Here is a 19,364-nt window from a genome sequence, read left to right on the forward strand (position 1 = left end):
CTCAGCCTTGGTAGCTATACATCATTGGCCCTATCTTATTCCCTCAAAGTCACTGCCTCTTCAGAGAAAATCTAAACACGGCAGCATGAGAAGGGGGCAAAGTGTCTCACCACTCTGCCTTCACACAGTGCTCCCATTAAATGACTACCCAACTAGGTTCTAATGGCTTCAACAGGTCCTGTGTGTGTGTGTGTGTGTGTGTGTGTGCGCGCGCGCGCGCGCGCGCGCGCGCGCGCACACACACACACACACACACACACCCCTACCTCTATACTGTATATATTAATCAGCTTTCACTAAAAAGTGGTTCACAATTTCAAAGCATTTTCCTTTCATTTTTTGTGTGCCAAGGACTAAATTTGGGGCTCCGTGCAGGCTAAGCATGGGCTTCTACCATGGCCCCACACCCCCAGACCTCCTTTGCTTTTTTCAAATGCTATCTGTTCTGGCAGTACATTGTTATCTAGTTCTGAATAAATATGAGGAACAGATAAAGGACAACATAAAAGAGCAGGCATGCTTAGGGTAATTTCTTATAGATCTTCATATTCAAATCCAAATTAAGCATTTAGCTTCTACAATAAAATAACACATACTGACAGATTATAAGTCTGGGGAGCATTCTTCAAGATGAGGGACTATATTTTAGGAAGGAAAAATAATGATGGTAAGTTTAAACAAATCTTACAGAAGTACCTCAGTAGAGGCCCAAATTTCATGCAAAAACAAGATTTTGGTGGTATCTCTTATTGTGGAAGATTTTCTTAGGCCAACCAGAACTGGAAAACTAATAGTCAAGCTCTAGGTACATGCTGCTAGAGGGATATGGTAGACAATTACAAAGATTTTTAAAGTAATAATGCTCTGTGTTGACCAAGAGATGAGAAATAGGCAATTTTGTGCTCTGCTATTAGCGAGTTTAAAAGGTTTTTAGAAGGGAAAATGAGAAATTCTAAAAAGAAAGTCTTTAAATTTTTTCATACTCTGAAGCATCAATTTCAATTCTAGGGGAAAAATAAAGGGGATATGTGCATTCAAATTTACCTGAGAGAATTTCATCAGTGATATTTCTAATAAGCGGGAAAACCAGGATGTAAGAAAATCCTTAACAATCCATCTAGAAGTAAATAAATATTTATTTCATAAAATAAAAAACAGTGCCCCACAAAGAAACATTATGCCATTATTAAAATGAAATAACTGGATATTTATCCTAAAGAAATGAAACTTACGTTCACGCAAAATCCTGTGCACCAATGTCTATAGCAACTTTATTCAAAATAATCAAAAACTTTAGAACCTGAAATATACAGAAACTGGAATGCTATTCAGCAAATATAGGAACAAACTACTGAGATGTGCAACAAGTTGGATAAATCTCCAGGGAATGCAGAAAATGGAAAAATCCAAAACCACCACCACCGCCCCGTCACCCCCATCCCCCCCCCCCCGCAAAAAAAAAAAAAAATCCTAAAAGGTCACATATTATATGATTGCACTTACCTAACATTCTTGAATTGACAAAATTATAGAAATGGAGAACAGATCAACAGTTGCCAGTGGTCAGATGTAGTGCAGGAAGAAATGGGTGTGGCTATAAAAGACCAGCCAGGACTTGGGGGGACCCCCGTGCTGATGGACATGCTCTGCATCTTGACTGTAGCAATGGCAAGGTCTTGGCAGTATGCAATATAGTTAGCAAGACATTACCACTGGGGCAACAGGGTGACAGTGCACAAGATTTTTCTCTATTATTTCCTATAATTGCATGTGAATCTACAATTATTTGGAAATATGACATTTAATTAAAAAATAAAGCCATTGATGTTTATTTAATGACACAGAAAAGTATGCAAAATCTCTCCCTTTTTACAAAAATTAGCCAAGACATCCAACCACAAAGCCCCCAAGGCTTAAGAAAAAAAAAATCAAGATTTTAGAACCATATGTATAGTGAAGGTAGGGGAGATACTAGGTAGTGAAATTGATCAAATTATGCTCTTATGTACATACAAATATGCCACAATGAAAGCCACCATTCTGTATAGTGAATATGCACCAACTAAAACAAAACAAAACAAAAAACACATGTATAATCCCAGTCAACCAAACAACCAGGAAATAAGCATGGAGAAATTTTAACAGTGATCAAGTGCAGAATTACAGGTGATTTTGACTTCCTCCATTTTGCAATCCATGGTTTCTACATTTTCTATGAATACATAGATTTTAAGAAGAGGAAATAACAGTTAAAAAGGCTTTTTTCTATGAACGTCAATGTGCTTGTACAGTTGCTCTCTCAAGTAACTAAAGTTTTGTCAGTAGTCTTTTAAAATGAGTGACTCACCTCTTAGAAATCTTGAGAAGCAGAGATTATCTAGGGGGTAGAGGTGTTGGGCAGCAATTCAATCTTGCTCAGAGAACTGACATAGTTTTATGGTCTTAAAGAAAACTGCCACCCAGTATTTTCTTGCAGAAATGTAGCTACATTCTAGGAGGAAACTTGAGATGGGACAATCCACACCCAGAATTAAGAGAGAATGGGATGGAAGGAAGTGGCTGAAATTTATCTGAAATAGAATAGCCCGTAAGAGCTATGTGTACGATGGATTTGGGGTGGGCTTGCTTCTCAAAAACTTATTCTCAAAAACTTATTCTAAAGCATTTAAAAGTTTGTGAGTCAAATTTTAATGAACTAAGATTTTTTACAGGAAGGTAGGAAAAGGATGTTAGATAAACTAGATCTACTAAACTGCAGTTAAAAGTTGCCAAATGGAACCTGGGAAAGCCTTCTGGGCCTGGCTGCAACAGCAAAGGCCAGGGAGACGCATCTTCTCCCGTCAGGTCCCAGGGCAAGGCGGTACTGATGAAAGGTCACCTTGAGAAGCATTATGAAAAACCAGAAATCTTTAAACTACTTGTGCTGCTTCCTAAATAAAACATTGGACACCATTCAAACAAGAAAAAATAACTGTATTCAAAATACAAGCTCACAAGCTATAGCTGTGATATGTGCATCCATACACACACACAACATTCTAGACATAGCTGAAATCGTACAGAGGCATAGAAGCTAATGTATTTCTTGGTCCAGAATAAGCAACATAGGTAGTACCTAGCAAGATCACATTTTTTTTTCTTTTAGTAAAATTATCTAAAAGAAGGTTAACGATAAAATTAATAATTTTCTTTTAATGAAATTACCTATCTTATCAATTTTAAAGGTTATATTTTTAAAGAAAAAAGTCTCAAATTTGTTTCAATTCAGAGGGTTATTAATAATAACAAGGAAAAGGAAAGATGGAAGATAGGGAATTAAAATCAATGTGCAGTCTGGCTCAGTGGTAGAGCGCTTGCCTAGCATGTATGAGGCACTGGGTTCGATTCTCAGCACCATGTATAACTAAACAAATAAAATAAAGGTCCATCAACAACTAAAATAATAATACTAAAAAAAAAAAAAAAAATCAATGTGCTCACAAGCCAGGTACTTGGTGTGTGCTACACCCCAGTGACTCAGGACACTGAGGCAGGAGACTCACAAATTCAAGACCAGCCTCGACAACTTAGCGAAACCCTATCTGAATATAAAAAATAAAAAAGGGTTGGGAATGTAATTGAGTGGTAATGTGCCCTGGGTTTAATCCCTAGTACCAAGCAAAACAAAACAAAACAAAAATGTGCTCTTACAAAGTTTCACTGATGTAGGAACAAACAGCCAGCTCTCATCCCATTTTCTAGCGAACTCTGTTTACATCTCAAGTTTCTTATGTAATAACTGTTTGTAACCTTCTTATTAATTACATGTAACAAGAAAAGGAGGATATGCATAGATGAGAATCAGAGATTTTCTTGCTGCCCATCATGAGAACTTGCGAGTGAAGGGGGTGAAAGGGTGTGTGTCCCCCTGCCCTAGGCTGCAGTATCAGGAAAAGAGATTATCAACCATCTGCATCTTGCTATATAAATCTGGTTGGGCATTCCTGGAAGCCATTGGTCTGCTTAACCAATTCCATGAATGGGAGCCTTCCCAGAACATATTTAGAGTTCTTTCCCTAAATCTCTGTTTCCATGATGAGTTTCCAGTAAGTCAATCACCATAAAATGTGGAATACTCCCCCACGCCCCAAATCTGTACGGCCCCAAACATTTTGGAATTAAGCTTGTGACTCATGCTATCCTTAACTTTGTTCAAGGGAAAGCTCTGGATCCCACCCCTCCACACACACCATTTCCCAGCAGGCTGCAGCACAGACAGCTGGTTCAGAGCACTGGGCCAGTGTGTCCTGTTGCTCTTTTTTGTGCATCCTGCTTGTGGTGGCCTCAGCTTGGTTTATCACTCAGCAACTGCTTGGTAATCCCCTGTCATTCCCCACCCTACAAATGTCCATATCAGCAGAGCTGGGCAGCAACAAGTCAGCAGAATTCAGCCAATCCATCCCTCCTCTGGGGTTGAGTAAAGATGAGGACCTGATTAGACGACAGGCACCTTAGGGCAAATGGCCTGGGAGAAACACAGGGATTTTCCCCTCCCCATACAGGTGGAAGATGGAATCGGGGAGGGTCAGGAGGAAGGAGGCAGGACTGAAGCCAGGGAACTGGACTCCGAAAGGGAAGCACATGCCCCACACCAAATAACGGGTCCTCCAACTCCATGAAAGGAATCATGGTTTCATTTTTTAGTTAAGTTTTGTCTTGCTTTAGTTTGTTCATAATTTCTACTTCAGTTTCATCCAAAGAAGAGTCACTAATTTTAAGAAACCAAAGCATGCATTCTAGTTTTAGCGGTTTCTTAGTACTCTAGGAGGTGGCATGGGATGGACTCTGTAAAACACCTCAGAATCAGGTAGACCTAAGTGCTTATAAAAAATTAGAGGAAACATGAGGTTTGCTCCTGAAATAGTTCTCTGGCCCACCTCATGTGCTGCGGCTGGACTTCACAAGGTGAACCACCAAAACTGTAGAAATCTGTGTTTAAAAAAAAAAAAATCTTGAAGCATGAAAACCCAGGTACCAAACCAAGAGAATGCTGGGCTTCGGAGACTGATGGCACATAGTCTTACGACGCTAGCTTAAACTTAGGTCACAGAATCCACTGTTCCACACAGCTATCATCCAGAATGAGTATGAATACCACAAGGCAGAATGGAGATACTTTAATACAATTAAAAACAGCACAATCGGTTTTGTTTTAATAAGAAAGCAATTTCTCTGAAATGAACATCCTCACAACCAAAAAGTGCCTTCCAAGTTCAGAATCGCAAGTAATTTCTTTGTGCTTACACCCATTACCTGTTCTCAGCTTAATATGCTTCTAGATTTAATGGGGACTGAGAAGTTGACATTGTTTCTACGTCTCCACTGAACACTCTTAGGTCTGGCTCTCTTTCTCCTCCAGACATGGTAAGAACTTTCACAAACCCTAACCCAAGTGTCTCTAATACAATGCAGCCTTACCACTCACACCCTAGTGCCTCCCCTTTGGGAGGAATAAAGACACAACTGCAGGCCTCCTTATGTTCTCACCTGGTCATCTCCTGAGTGATATCTTCTCTCTATCCTTAGGATTTTCTCTGCCTAATTGTGGTTCAGGATATTGTTCACACTTCAAGCTCTAAAAATGTTGGAAAGGACTTTATCTAGCATTTCATTTCGCAAAGTGTTTTCTGCTGATAACAGTCTGGCCTAAAGCACCCTTTGAGCCTAGAACTGGTTGGAATATGCTGGGTTAAACCATATAGAATAGGGCTGGGGATATAGCTCAGTTGGGGAAGTGCTTGCCTCACATGCACAAGGCCCTGGGTTCAATTCCCAGCACATACACACACACACACACACACACACACACACAACACAACAACAAAACCCATATAGAATAGATTTCTTTACTGTAGGATTTGTCAGTAGCTCCCAACTCCTGGCACACATCCTAAAGCACTCAAAGGGTGAGAGCAGGTACTAAAGAACTTTCCAAATTCATTTAAACATTTTTTAAAAATATATAATTAAGCTAGTATTTGATTCTCCCCAATTTCACATAACTTCACCTATACATAGGTGCATGTTTACCTTCTTTCTTCTAAACATCTTTTCTTAGCCTCCCATCTCTGATTTCCACATCCTGTTTAAACCCTCCCATCCCCTTTGCTAACAAGCATTTTCCTTCCCTGCTTACAAAATATACTTGAGGAGTTGTTCACTCATCAACTCCTAACTTTTCCAATGTTTTTACATCTGAGTTCACCTTCCTACTTTTACTTCACACATTTTTTTTTTTAATTTAGGGTACTAACCAGGAGTCCATGTATGAGATTTAGAGGGTTCTAAGCTTCTGAAAGCACATGTAAGTCCCACCAAAATGTCCTATATGATCATTTTCTGGGTGACAGCCAAGGCAGCTTTCCCAAAGGGGTTTATCATTCCTCAAAAATCACTAGCAAATAATAGCAAAAACAGTATTATTTTTAAAAATGTTCTTAATATTGAGGGATAATAGAATGAAAAGGAATATACAAAATAAAGCATTTGACTTGGATAATAAAATAATACATACTGACATTATAAATCTGGGGGGTATTCTTCAAAGTAAGAACATCTAAGGAAAAAAAAAGAAGGGTGGTAAGGTTAAGCAAAAAGAGAGAAGGTGGGGCTGAGGCTCAGTAGTAGAATGCCTGCCAAGCACATGTGAGGCACTGGGTTTGATCCTCAGCACCACATACATAAATTCATTGTGTTCATCTACAACTAAAAAAAATAGTTTTAAAAAAAAGAGAGAGAAGGTGGGAAGCCGGGTCCAGTCAGTCTGATAGAATGAAAGCAAACTGAACTGCCTCCATAAAAAATATTTATCTTACACAAATAAAGTATCCTATACTTGGTCCATTAATGCAAACAATTTACAGCAGAATTATGACACTTGTCACTCAGAAGATAAAATGGCAGCCTGACATTTTCCACCAGTAGATCCCTCACACCCATGGCAAATACAGAGAGTGTTCAAAATCTCCCTGACACAACAATTCCTTAAAACAGAAGAACAGGTTTCACCCTAAAGTCTTAACAATGGGAGGCATAACAAGAAACAGTCTGTAGTTCCTGCTTTCTTTGATCCTTCCTTTCTAGAGTTAAGTAGTCTATCTTTAGTGTTTGTATTAATAACTTGCCTTCTCTCCAGAAACATTTCTATGAGAGGAGAACTTCGAATACTAGGTTAAGAAACTAAAGATTTATTTAAATTGTCTTAATGAAAGGGCAAAAGAGTTCTTGGCACTTAGTCGATTTTTGCTGAGTTAAAAAAAATTAAGATTGTATTTCATACAAAACAATAGTATGTTTGGGAAATGAATTCAATACAATAAGCACCAAAGTTTTTCTATATCTTTAGTTAAATGTAGCTTAAGATGAAAAGTAGAGTTGACAATTATACTGGAAAGTATTTTTCCATTCTCCTTCCTTCTTTAGAAATACCTCTGATACTCCGGAAAACTCAAATTACATTCCACATCACTACCTAAAAATTGTGTCCACACCTGCAATAAACCGAAATAAGCCAAAGGCTTTGTCTTCACCAACTTGTGGCTTGACCAGGGTTTGCAAATCACGCTGCTTAGGGGAAAGGGGAGAGGGAAGGCTGGAAGTCATGCCTTGTGGGGGGGCTGGAGGGGAGCCCTCGAGTACTACATTAAAATACCAGAAGGATAAACTGAACTTTTAGTTCTTGCTAATGTTTGGGGAAAATCACCATGAAAATACCTTGGATCACAAATGTTTGTTCCAAAATCACACATTTTCCCGGGCACATTGTAGTCCACCACACACATGCGCTAGAAAGGTCTTATAAGGACATAAAGAAAGGGAGAGCTGCCCTTCAAAAATTTGCTCAGGTGTAGCCCATCCTTATCTCGCAGCACAGGGCCCGGCAGGAGTCCTGTTTGGAAAGAGCTGGAGTCCAGCCAGGTTCAACAAAACCCGACCTGGGGACAAGAGGGCATGCCAGTGCCTGGCTATCCTGCCCCGGCCCTTCACGGAGGCACCACATGCCCACAGAGCTCCAGGGGACATGGAGGACCAGGGCCACCACAGTGAGGCAGAGCTGGACTTGCTATCTCTATTTTTAGGGTTTAGAAAGCAATTAGAAACAACGAAGGCTGAACCTGAAAGGCGAAGCTAGAGGGAGGCATGGCAAGGAGGGAGGGGTGGCCCAGGTGGGGAGGGAAGAAGAAAGCACCGCCAGCCCCTCACCTTAAGGAAACCCCAGGAACCAGGATGTGGCCGTTTCATACCACCATTCTACTAAGGAGCTGACACTCTAGTAACCTGCTAGCTTTGTTTTCTTTACTTGGCTTCTAAACCTTGAAAGCAAACAGGCTTCCTATATTTACAACTCTCCTGGGAGGTGGAAGGTGGAAAATAGGGACTCTCCCTTTTTCTTCTTTGAAGTTTCTCAGACTTCACCAGCTTTCATCTTTTTGTAAACAAACATATGACTTAAAGTGAAAATATCAAGCTGCCCTTTGACCTCCACTTAAAAAACTAATTTATTTTAGAACTAATTTTTAGGGGAGAGGAAAAAAAAGGGAAAGCAACTTTCTGCCATCTCCCCTTCACTGACTTTTAAGTCAAAGTTAACACAAAACACAAGCCAAAAGATGCCCAAAAGAAATACACGACAGAAGGAAAAAAAAATTTGCTTTTCCATGCTATGCCAATTATTTAATTTTCCTTAAGCTCAGTTAACCTCCTGACACAACCTCTTTCCACCCTTTCAAGCTCCTCTATTTAAAAAACAGACCTAAAATATCTGCACACCCTATTTCACAATCAACATCTTTTGATAAACTAGGAAATAAAAGAACATCTTGTTACTGTAATGTGTAATCCTCCCTTCTAAGAAAAACCCTTGTACCAAGTCCAGCCAACGTGGTCCATTAAGGACAAACTAGTTCTTTCTTAGAGGCCAATGTCGACTGGGCATGGAGGGCTTGAACTTTCAAATGAACACTCAACAAGACTACTCCCAATATCTAGATGTTCAAATTGCCCACTAAATTATACATCCCTAAGCATGCATCAATTTCTCTGTGGACACACTAGAAAAATAGCCCTCTCTAAATTCTAATGGTATTGAGATTAAAGGCTGAAGAGCAATGACTGCACCGAGGATCCTCCTCCTCCTCTGACCCTCTCAATTACTATCCGCAGCAACCACACACGGCACCCTCGACAAATGGCTTCTCAGAGACTCTGAAACCACAACAGACATGCAACCTAGGCCTAGCTGTGGCATACCAGTACCAGAATCGAAATTCATGACACTTTCTTTCAGAATAAACACAGTCCCTTAGATAGGTGTGAGGAACCCAAGAAGGATGATCTGAGGAGCACAGCCTCTCCCTACACGAAATGCACACACCTCTGCCATGCTTCACCCAAGATGGCCAGTGCCCACAGGAGCCCCTACTTTAAAAATCACGTGTGCTGAATTGAAGGCACGCGCTTGCTTACTACTGATGACTGTAAGCTTCTGAAAGGAAGGAGTTTCTACTGCTCAAATCATGGGACGAGGAGAAAGGCAGAAGAGATGGAGGACCCTCAAGTGATGGTAAATGAAGGGCAAACTGAGGAAATGTGACCACAAAGGGCCTTGCTGACACTGCTGCAAGAACTGGCCTAGGCCAGGCGTGGTGGTGCACACCTAAAATCCCAATGGCCCAGGAAGCTGAGGCAGGAGGATTGCAGATTCAAAGCCAGGCACAGCAACTTGGTGAGGCCCTAAGCAACTTAGCAAGACTCTGTCTCAAAATATAAAAGGGCTGGGGATGTGGCTCAGTGGTAGAGTACCCCTGGGTTCAATCCCTGGTACCAAAAAAAAACAAAACAACAAAAAAACCAACACTGGCCTAAATTACTCTTTGTTCTCATGTTACATCAAGAAATTCCAACCATAGCTATTTCTAAAACTCTGTTTAAATCAACTTTATGAGGTATAATTTACATAACCAAAAAGTACACTCACTTTAAGCAAGCAGTTAGATGAATTTGGGGCAATGTACAATCAGTGCAACTACCACAATACACACACAGGACATTTTCTCCTCAAAAAGTCCCCTTGTGCCTTTTTGTCGTCAATCTCCTCCTACACCCAGTGCCCCAGCAATCACTGATCTGTGTTCTGTCACCGTAGTTTTACCTTTTCTAGAATTTCACAGAAACAGAGTCCTACAGTATGTATTCTACGTCAGGCTTTTTTCTCTGAGCATGTTTTGAGATTCATCCATGATTTGTTCCTTTTTGTTGCTAAGTAGTATTCAGCAATAAAAAGCAATAAAGCAAATAAAAAATTTCCAAACTTTTTTTAATCAAAAAAAAAAAGGTAGTGCTTAACTTCAAAACATGCAAATAAAACCTTCTAACGATTCTTGTTTTTTTTTTTTTTCTTTCAAGATAACTGGAACCTGTAAGTAACTGCATAAAAAAGTACAGATCCCAAAACATCAGGCTTCAGAAACACAAAGTTTTGTTTTTTATTCCACCTCCCTACAGGAAAATTTGTTGAATCAAATGGAAAGAAAAATGATAACCCACGATTTTGTTTACTGCCAGCTCAAGATGTTATTTCAAGCTGCTGAAGAACTATGAGGAAACTCCATCCAAGCAAATTTTCATGTGCTGCTTCCTGAATGCCTGACCGAAAAGTGAACTTTAGGATTATAGTTTAATTTGGGTTCTGAGCCTTCTGCTTTTTCCTGACTGTTGGGGAGTTTGAATATCATGCTGACTCCCTACCACTAGAAGGACATGAAAGGATTTCCCTTGAGATGGGGTTGCTCTGGAAAGAACTGTTTAGAAAAGAAAATAAATAAACCATGTAAATTCTGTTTAACCTAACTGCCGTACCATGCAAGACTACCAGAGTTTCCAAGGGAACAGATATACAAAGTATATGCCTCATATGGCACTTGGTTTCAGATAGCCTGCCTGTCAACAACAGGCATGGTTATTGTCAATGGAAAGGGACCGTGCTGGCCTGATGTGCTCTACAGGTTCTAAACAGGAGTCCCAGCTACACTGAAGTGGTGACATGAGACAATCTAATACTTCCAGATGCCAAGGAATTCTTCTACCTCTATCTTCCACATCCCTAACCATGCCCCAAACAAGTCGTCATAACAGCCACAAAAGCTGATGGTGACATTTTCTGAAAGAAAGGGTCTAGAAGGCTGTTTCCTAGCCTCTGCCTCATAAACTAGCTTGGCACTCTGAGCCCACCAAGTCCTTGGCCTCAGTTTCTTCTTCTGTCAAATGGGGAGGCTGAGTTAGAAAAAGTCCAAAGTTTCTCTCCAGTCTGAAAGCTGTCCCATGAGGTTCATAAAAGAGCCAAACCTCCCGTGTTAAAATGAGAAAGTCACCTATTTTTAAAACCACAGAATTTGTGAACAAGGCACCCACAATTCTGATAGAACTATCAGTCTTGGATCTAAAGAAGTACTTTCATCTTTTCTGTTGTCTCCCCTTTTTTCTTTCCTTTCCTCAAATTTGAATATTATCCCTTAAAATTTTTATTTAAATGAAGCCCTGCTAATGAGTTCCAGACTTTACATTTAGCTTTATACATCTATATACCTTTTTGTCTGAATACTAATGTTTCAGGTTTTCTATTATGATGCTGCACAAAACATGATACCCTTTGATTAATAATAAATCTCTGAATGCCAATAGACTAAAAAAGGATGAAAAAGTTCCTTGAAAATGATGCCACCTGCTTTTGCAACAGTTCATTCTGGCAATGTGCTTTTGTTTTATCTATTCACGAACTTGCAAGGGATCACTTTCAGCTTGACTAACATTCAATGTGAAATATGTTCACAGGCTGGCTCGGAAAAACTCTGCCTTAAAATGGAGAGGAGACAACTCTGTATGATCCAAAAGCCCCTTAAGTTTCTCACAGGCATCTGAAGAAAGCACTGCTTCCCAGATATTAGTCACAGGAACTCGTGCTGAGCACCCAGCCAGCCCTGCTTGACTCCTCCTCCAGCTCTTAAAGTTAGTGGCAGTCAGAGCTAAAGTTCCTTCCCTGGGCTGGACTGTACGGAGAGGGACCACAGTCTGCACTGGAATCCTAGAAAAGGTGCATAATTGGAGCAAAAGCCCGCCTCAGGGATGTGGTGCTTTCCAAGACAGCCAGGAACCCGAGGGCTGAGAAGCACACACTGGCAGGAGTGTTTGTGCAAGCACAGGGTCCTTCTCAGTACTCAATGTCCCCAGCACTTGGAGAGGAAGTAAACAAGGATCTATGTAGCCCCAGGCAGCCAAGGCCAGGCCCCATAAGACTCCAGCACCCAGGCCGGGGATGCTCACTTCACAGAGCTTCTGGGGCTGCATGTGACCAGGAAAAATTATAAAGGCCACTTTAAATACAGCCTGTATTTCTCTCTACCACTTACTTTTGGGTTTTTTTTTTTAATTTTCAAAAACAATAATTTTCTAAAGTTAAGTAAAGCTGGATCATGGGAAACGGCTACTTGTGGAGAGAGCCACAGGAATAGTACCAAGGCCCTGTAATGCCATCCATTCTTCTCAAAACAGATTTGGATCAAACTACTCCCACCTTACCAGGCCAAAAGCAAGTGTGGCTATTTTGTCCTAGAAAACACCCTTAGGAATATCAATTTGTAAATGTCCTGCAAACCTACAACACTACCTAATCAATGTTAAGTAACCAAGATACTGTGGTTATTTTTTCCATCAAAAACTGAAGTACTCCTTCAAGCTTCTCCAAGTTCACACTGGAACAAACTGTGGGTTATTTTTTTTTTCTTTTTCTTTTTTTTCTTTTTTCTTTTTTTTTTTTTTTTGCCTAGTTGCAAAAAACAATCCCAGCACAGCAGAAAGCAATGCTAAAGCTCTAGCATCCTGCTGAGGCTTCACGAGTATGAGGGCAAGTCCCAGGCAAGCTGCATTCTCTGTTTCTCCAGCCTACCATCACTATTGCAAAAGTACCAGGAGGCCCAGCCTACTGTTTCCTAGCCAGCAGGCATTGTGGCCTGACTCACCACAAAGACAGCTCAGTGTGTCTTGATATTTTAAATTTCTTCTTTGCCTCTGGTTGGGGAAACAGGGGGATATAAAGTAGAAGCTGAACTGACCAGAGAAAGAAGGGAGAATGCATGATCTGTCTATAAAAACATGTCTCATTTTGTATAACAAATACATTCTTGTAAAGTAGACTATAACGATTTCTGAAACAGTAAAACAGCTCATTAATTAAAAGTTTAAAACATAACAACTCATTAAAAAATGTACAACAACTCCATTTTCTCTCCTTTGTAAATCTTTATTTTTCATATAATTTACCTTTAAAAACAAATTCTACTACACCCAGTCAGTGGTCCATGCAAATTAATCACAAACTAGCAAGAATAAGCCCAAGTGTAGAGAAAAACAGAAAATAAACTTTAATTGTTCAAAATGATTTAACTACTTATCTGTATACCTTTGTTGAAATTATCAATTTAAAAATGAAAAAAATAAAACATGTTCTTAAATGAGCAATGCAACTGGTTAGCAGACTATCACAGAATTTTAAGCTTTTAATTTTGTAAAAAAGTACTTAAAATTATCTGCATTTTTAGGGGGCACCTTACACTTAGAGGTTGGTCCCTTTTGCCTTATTATAAATAGTGGTCATTAAGAAGGGGCAGCTATACTAAGGAAAAGCTAGAGGTGAAGGAAGGAAAGAGGGAGACCCCATCTCTGTGTATCCCAGTTAATGTTACTAGTTTGGAATCATCTCAAAGTACAGGAATCCTTAAGTTTTCTATAAAAACATGGGTATCCCATGACTGATGACACAATACAGGTGGGCATAAGCAAAGGTCCAGGTTCCAGAATCAAATGTACCATCAGAGAAGCCAACTAAATACAGCATAACCTCAGAGAGAAATTAAGCATTTCATCAAGGGTTTCTGATGACAGTGCAAAAGCAGGAGAGTACATTGTACTTTCAACAATGCCCTGTCTGTTTGCAGGAACATGGACTGGCCTACAATAGAGAGGAGAAAAAAACAAGGCCAACACTGAACCATGGCTCTCACTTCAAAATCAAACTGTGCAATCTCTGTGTGTAAATGTGGGGGTGGGCATGTGTCTTCATACACAGATTCATTTTTGTAATAGTTTATATAATATATGCAACATCCATAGGCATGCAGAGCTTCAAGTGACTGCCCAATACCCACTCCCATCCATCCCCATATCCCATGCTCCTTTAATGGGCCCCCTTACTCCCTTGAACAATCTGGGACCTATCTGCACTGGAGAGAAGTTGTAGGGTTGATCTACATACCAGTCCCCCTCATATTCCCCTCAACCCTAACCCCTTCTGCTGAGTCTCTGCTACTTTGGGTGTATACAATTTATTATACCAGGGTTTTCACCTTCTTCTGATTCCTTCATTTGCCTACATATCAGAGGTTTCCTCCAATAGACTGTTCCTTTTCCAAAGAACCTGATCCATACTGCTTCATCTGTAAGATCCAGTCCCTGCCCAAGTCTGCAGTTGGGTTGAGCCATATGCACTCAACCAAACACCTTATGTCAGAAAAGGATCCACAAGGCTATATATGAACATAAATACATCACTGAGGAAAGAATATTCAAACAAGTAGACAAGTTAATTACCTTAGAAGACCAAATTTCAAATATGAGAATGCCACTTATTAGATCAATAATCTCTCTATGATGTCCTAAGAGGAAAAGGTTCCCAATAACAGGAAAACACACACACATACACATACACACACACACACACACACATACACACACACACACATGCCGCTTCTGTGAAACTGATCTGTTGTAAGTTTGAAGGCAAATCTCAGCTGCTTCAGCTGCTATGAAACTTAGCCGTACCTGTGGCATAACTCTAGCACCCATCAAGACTAGGTCATCCTTGACCCGCAGGCTTCATCACTTGGTAATACTTTTGTAAGCTGCCACTGCAGTACAAGGAGGTGCATAAACAAACATAAGCTTGAAATCTGTACCTTTAGGGAAGAGTGGTCTTTGCTTTCCCATAGGTTGGGTCCATCTGGGAATGGCAGGTCTGTGACAGTGTAACAGCCTCCGTTCTGAGGAAGCAGGGCAGGAATGGGGTGGAAGAACTCAGGCATGTGCCTCATCTCTCTGCCATGTGCCCTAGAAAGACGCATTAGGGCACAACAAAGGGAAGGGCCAGAGGCCTAGGGCAACACTCTTCACACTCTGGAAGCCTCTGAACACAGATCTGATTTTGGGCAACACTGTATCCAATGTGTATTTAAAGTGGTTTAGATCTTCATTTGGCTAAAACCTAGGAAGCTGCAGACTAATAGAAAAATGACGATAGCTTTTTCTTAGGTGCCCTGCACAGTATCTAATGGGAGTTAAAAGGCATTTCAGAACTGAAGGGAAGATGAGGCAAACCTTGCAGAGGTTCCCAGGTGTCCAGCCCCCTCCTGCTGAAGTGCTGAGGAGAATGGTAGAAGGCCCTCCTGGAGAGTGAAGGGGCCCTGGCCTTACTACCAACTGGGCTCCAAACTCAACACTGCACAGAAGGTCCCCAGGTCAAATAGCCTGTGAGCCTTGCTCTGAGAACTCTGAAGCTTGGATTTATGCACCTTCGGTCGAATTTAAACTCCAGGTGGGAAAGCTTTCTGGGAACTGGTACAATAAAACAGCAAAGATTCTTCAGGGGGGGGAGATTTTGAAGACCACAATGGTTAGTGGCAAAGCAAGAGCCATAGCCATAATCAGGAATTCAACTTCTCATTTCAAAAGGGGAAAGCTTTAGGACCCCGGACAGGCCATGCGTTCAATATCATCACTATGAAATACAATAAGATTCTTGCCTTTTACCTCCCATTAGAGTACTTCTGAAGCTATTCCGAACTCCTTAGGAAAAGCTATCATTATTATTCTATTAGTCTACAACATCCTAGGTTTTAGCCAAATGAAAATCTAAACCATTCTAAATACACACTGGACTCAGTATCATCCGAAATTGGCTCTGCATCCTAGTAAATGCAGGTTTCCAGATGGCAAGAGTGTAGGTAAAATCATCAAAATACTTCATAAGTGCCTTCCACTCATTAATTCACCCAGCATTCTGCATATTAGTGATGAGTCATGTTATCTCCTTTACAAAAAGCAGACTCGATAGTCTTTCATAGCTACACAAAGAGCAAAGCCAAAGTGAAAGGAAGGACAACTCCCACTCCCTGTTCCCTGCAACCTATCAAGCAGGGTCTGTGCTGTATCACTTTTCCTTGAGAGTTGCAAAAGTTCTGCAAGAAATTCTTTGATCACTGTAATACTTTTATCATCAGCAAAAGAAAATGAACTCCAACAACAAACATATTGTATTGTCACAAATTACATTAAACAATGAACAATGACAGAGATATGGGCTAGGATGCTCAGCTCAGCAAGATTTGCCTTCTATCTAGACATGGTAGTGCAGTCTTCCAAGAAATACTGCACACTTCTGTTTGCATATCCCTATTATTCACTACACTGTAGACTCATCAAAAAGCAATGCTAGCCAGAGGCTGGTGTTGTAGCTCGGTGGTAGAACGCTTGCCTTGTACACGTGAGGCACTGCGTTCGATTCCCAGCACCACATATAAATAAACAAAATATAATAAAAAATTTTTTTTAAAAAAAGCAACGCTAGCCAGGCGTGGTTACACATACCTGTAATCCCAATGGCTCAGGAGGCTGAAGGCAGGAGGATTGTGAGTTCAAAGCCAGCCTCAGCAACTTAGCAAGGCTCTAAGCAACTGTCTCAAAATGAAAAATCAAAAGGGCTGATGATGTAGCTCAGAGGTTAAGGGTCCCTGGGTTTGATTCCCCATACCAAAAAAAAAAAAAAAAAAAAAGGGAAAGAAAAACTAAGTTGAGCTTGTGGTGTGCTCCTGTGGTCCTAGCTACTCAGAAGCCTAAGGCAGGTGGGTTGCTTGAGCCCAGGAGTTCTAGGTCAGTCTAGGCTTCATATCAAGGTCCCATCTCAAGAAGAAAAAAAAATGAAAGCCAATTCTATGTCTATCTTTACTCCATGCATTACCACATGTTAGCTAAATGGAAACAGATGGAGGAATAATAACGGCTGTGGCCCAGGCAGCAAATCCTCATGCCCTGTCCTCACACGGTCATGTCACATGAGCCCTGGACATGTGTATGTTCCCCTGGCTTTAGGCCTGGACTTGGCTCGAGCTACAGAAGCCAACACTAAGGCCACCAACCCACTGCTGAAGACCAGAACATCTAACCTATATATGACAGTAGTCACAGTCAGATAATTTGCTGTATTTTTATTTCACTTTTAGAAGTACACATAAAGATTAATTCTCAACATCAGAAATGCAATTTGCCACAAATCTTTCAATAAAGATTCATTCATTCATTCAGTGTTGAGACTGAAATATCCTAGTAACGTTAAAAGTGACTAGAAATGATGATTTTGACCTCAGGGCCAAAGCCAAAGAAATTCCTTATTTCAAAGACTGCCAAACTTCTCCAATACCTAAAGAATTGAGTTTAGGATTATTAATCAGATTTTACTAGTGAAAGAAAGTTGTCCCTCCCTCCATCCCCCACTAATTCCCAATAAAAGATGCCCAAGTCCATCCAACAGTATTGAATGCATGAGCTGCCCAGCTTTAAGACTGGTAGAACTGCAAAATTCCCTTGTAGCAAACTACTGCCAATTAAAGCATTGATCCAGCTAACTGTGCCCACTTCCCTGGCACAGGGTAATTCTTGGAAACATTACACACAGCATAATTCTTTCCCAAAGTCACAATCCTGAAAATTACAATCACTTAGAAAACTCAGGCCTCATCACTCTGGATCAGGAGGCTAACACCAGGAAGATCCAGAGGTTTAGAAGACCGCATTTTAGCACCCAAAGAAGTCTCCCACTGGTACACTTCTACAGAATGCCTCCACACTGGGCACAGTGAAGTGCTCCTCTCTAGGGAAGGAGGGAGCAGTGTCTGAAGTGAAAAGCATGCCCAGGCGGGTGCAGACAAGTCACAGATCTTCATGAGACCGTCAGCTGATCTTCCTAAGAGTGGTGGTGACCACCACATCAGTTCTGAATCACGAGGGGCCTTGCGGTGTGGCTTCTTATAAGCTTCTTTATATTCTGAACCTTAATTTCCTCATGCAGAACATAAAAGGGCATATTAGATGACATTCAAGGCATTCAGCTCTGGAGCTCGGGGTTCCATTGTCACTTCTGAGAAGCAGATTAGTGCTATCCTGAGGAAACCTCTCCAGATACAGGACTCAGGTAAGATGGAGAGGAGCCACAAGAAGGGTTCTACGCCCCCCACAGTCAGGAGTACAGGTCAAGCACACCCAACCTGGTCTGCACAGCAGGCCAAAGTAAGTACTGGCTAACCATACTCCTTTTTCTGAGTCAGAAGGGCTTTCCTATGTCCCCTACACTTATACACACAAAGCAAGAGACAGCAAAATACTACAAAAGTCTGTCCTGAAAATTGTCCTCAAAAAAAGAAATGACCCAATCGTGAACACCCTCTAGGAGTGACTCACCACCTCCATGACAAACACCAAACTGAAGGGATGGAGATGAGCGGGATAGATGCATTATCGACAAATGGTTCATTTATTTTCTTTTATGACTTTTAGGATGCCTCCTTTTAACATGAAGAGGTACACAAATTTTTAAAATGTTCAACTGTTTTTAAAATTGTTATTAGTCCATGACTTAGAAAAATTAAGATTATCAGACTTTAACAGTTACAAAATGTTGTGTATCGGGGGGGCATCTAATTTTTATGACTCCTCAAATGAAAACCTGTGACTCTTCAAATGAAAACCTGTGTCCCACATGAGCAAAGGACCAGGAGTCTCAGCACATACTTTGCCTTTACTTCCACCCACAACCCTACCATCTGGAAAACAAGATGCTTAAGATGATCCCTAAAGTTAACCTTAAAGTGACCAGTAGGCACGGCTTAAGTGGCAGGTAAATAAATGACTTATGCCAAACCAACAAAGAAATGTTCTTCTTTTCCCTGTGAAGGTTGGAGTCCGGGGGATGGGGGAAGTGGAGGGTGGAATTGTTCCTATCTGATTGTTGAAGCTCTTGTTTATATAATATTCCCAAAATAGCCTGCATTGTTTTTAGCACTTTTTCTTGGAGTGTGCAGGCTATGTTTTAAAATATTGAGAAAGCTTTATCTCTACCATTAATCTCAGAAATAAATGGAGATACTTTTTATTTTTCATGCAGATGAAAAATACCAGACAACCAAGTTCTTTTAACAAAGTCTTGGCAGCAAGCCGCAGCTCATTTT

At 40.7% G+C, this 19,364-nt stretch overlaps 1 protein-coding gene across 2 annotated transcripts in view; it reads right to left on the reverse strand.

Annotated features, from left to right (window-relative positions):
* The window catches only part of Foxo3 (forkhead box O3), a 121,220-nt gene that overhangs the window by 80,469 nt on the left and 21,387 nt on the right, over window positions 1–19,364 (reverse strand). The gene's annotated exons all lie outside the window — the stretch shown is intronic.

This window comes from Urocitellus parryii, chromosome 8, assembly GCF_045843805.1.
Source record: "Urocitellus parryii isolate mUroPar1 chromosome 8, mUroPar1.hap1, whole genome shotgun sequence".
Taxonomy (NCBI): Eukaryota; Metazoa; Chordata; class Mammalia; order Rodentia; family Sciuridae; genus Urocitellus; species Urocitellus parryii.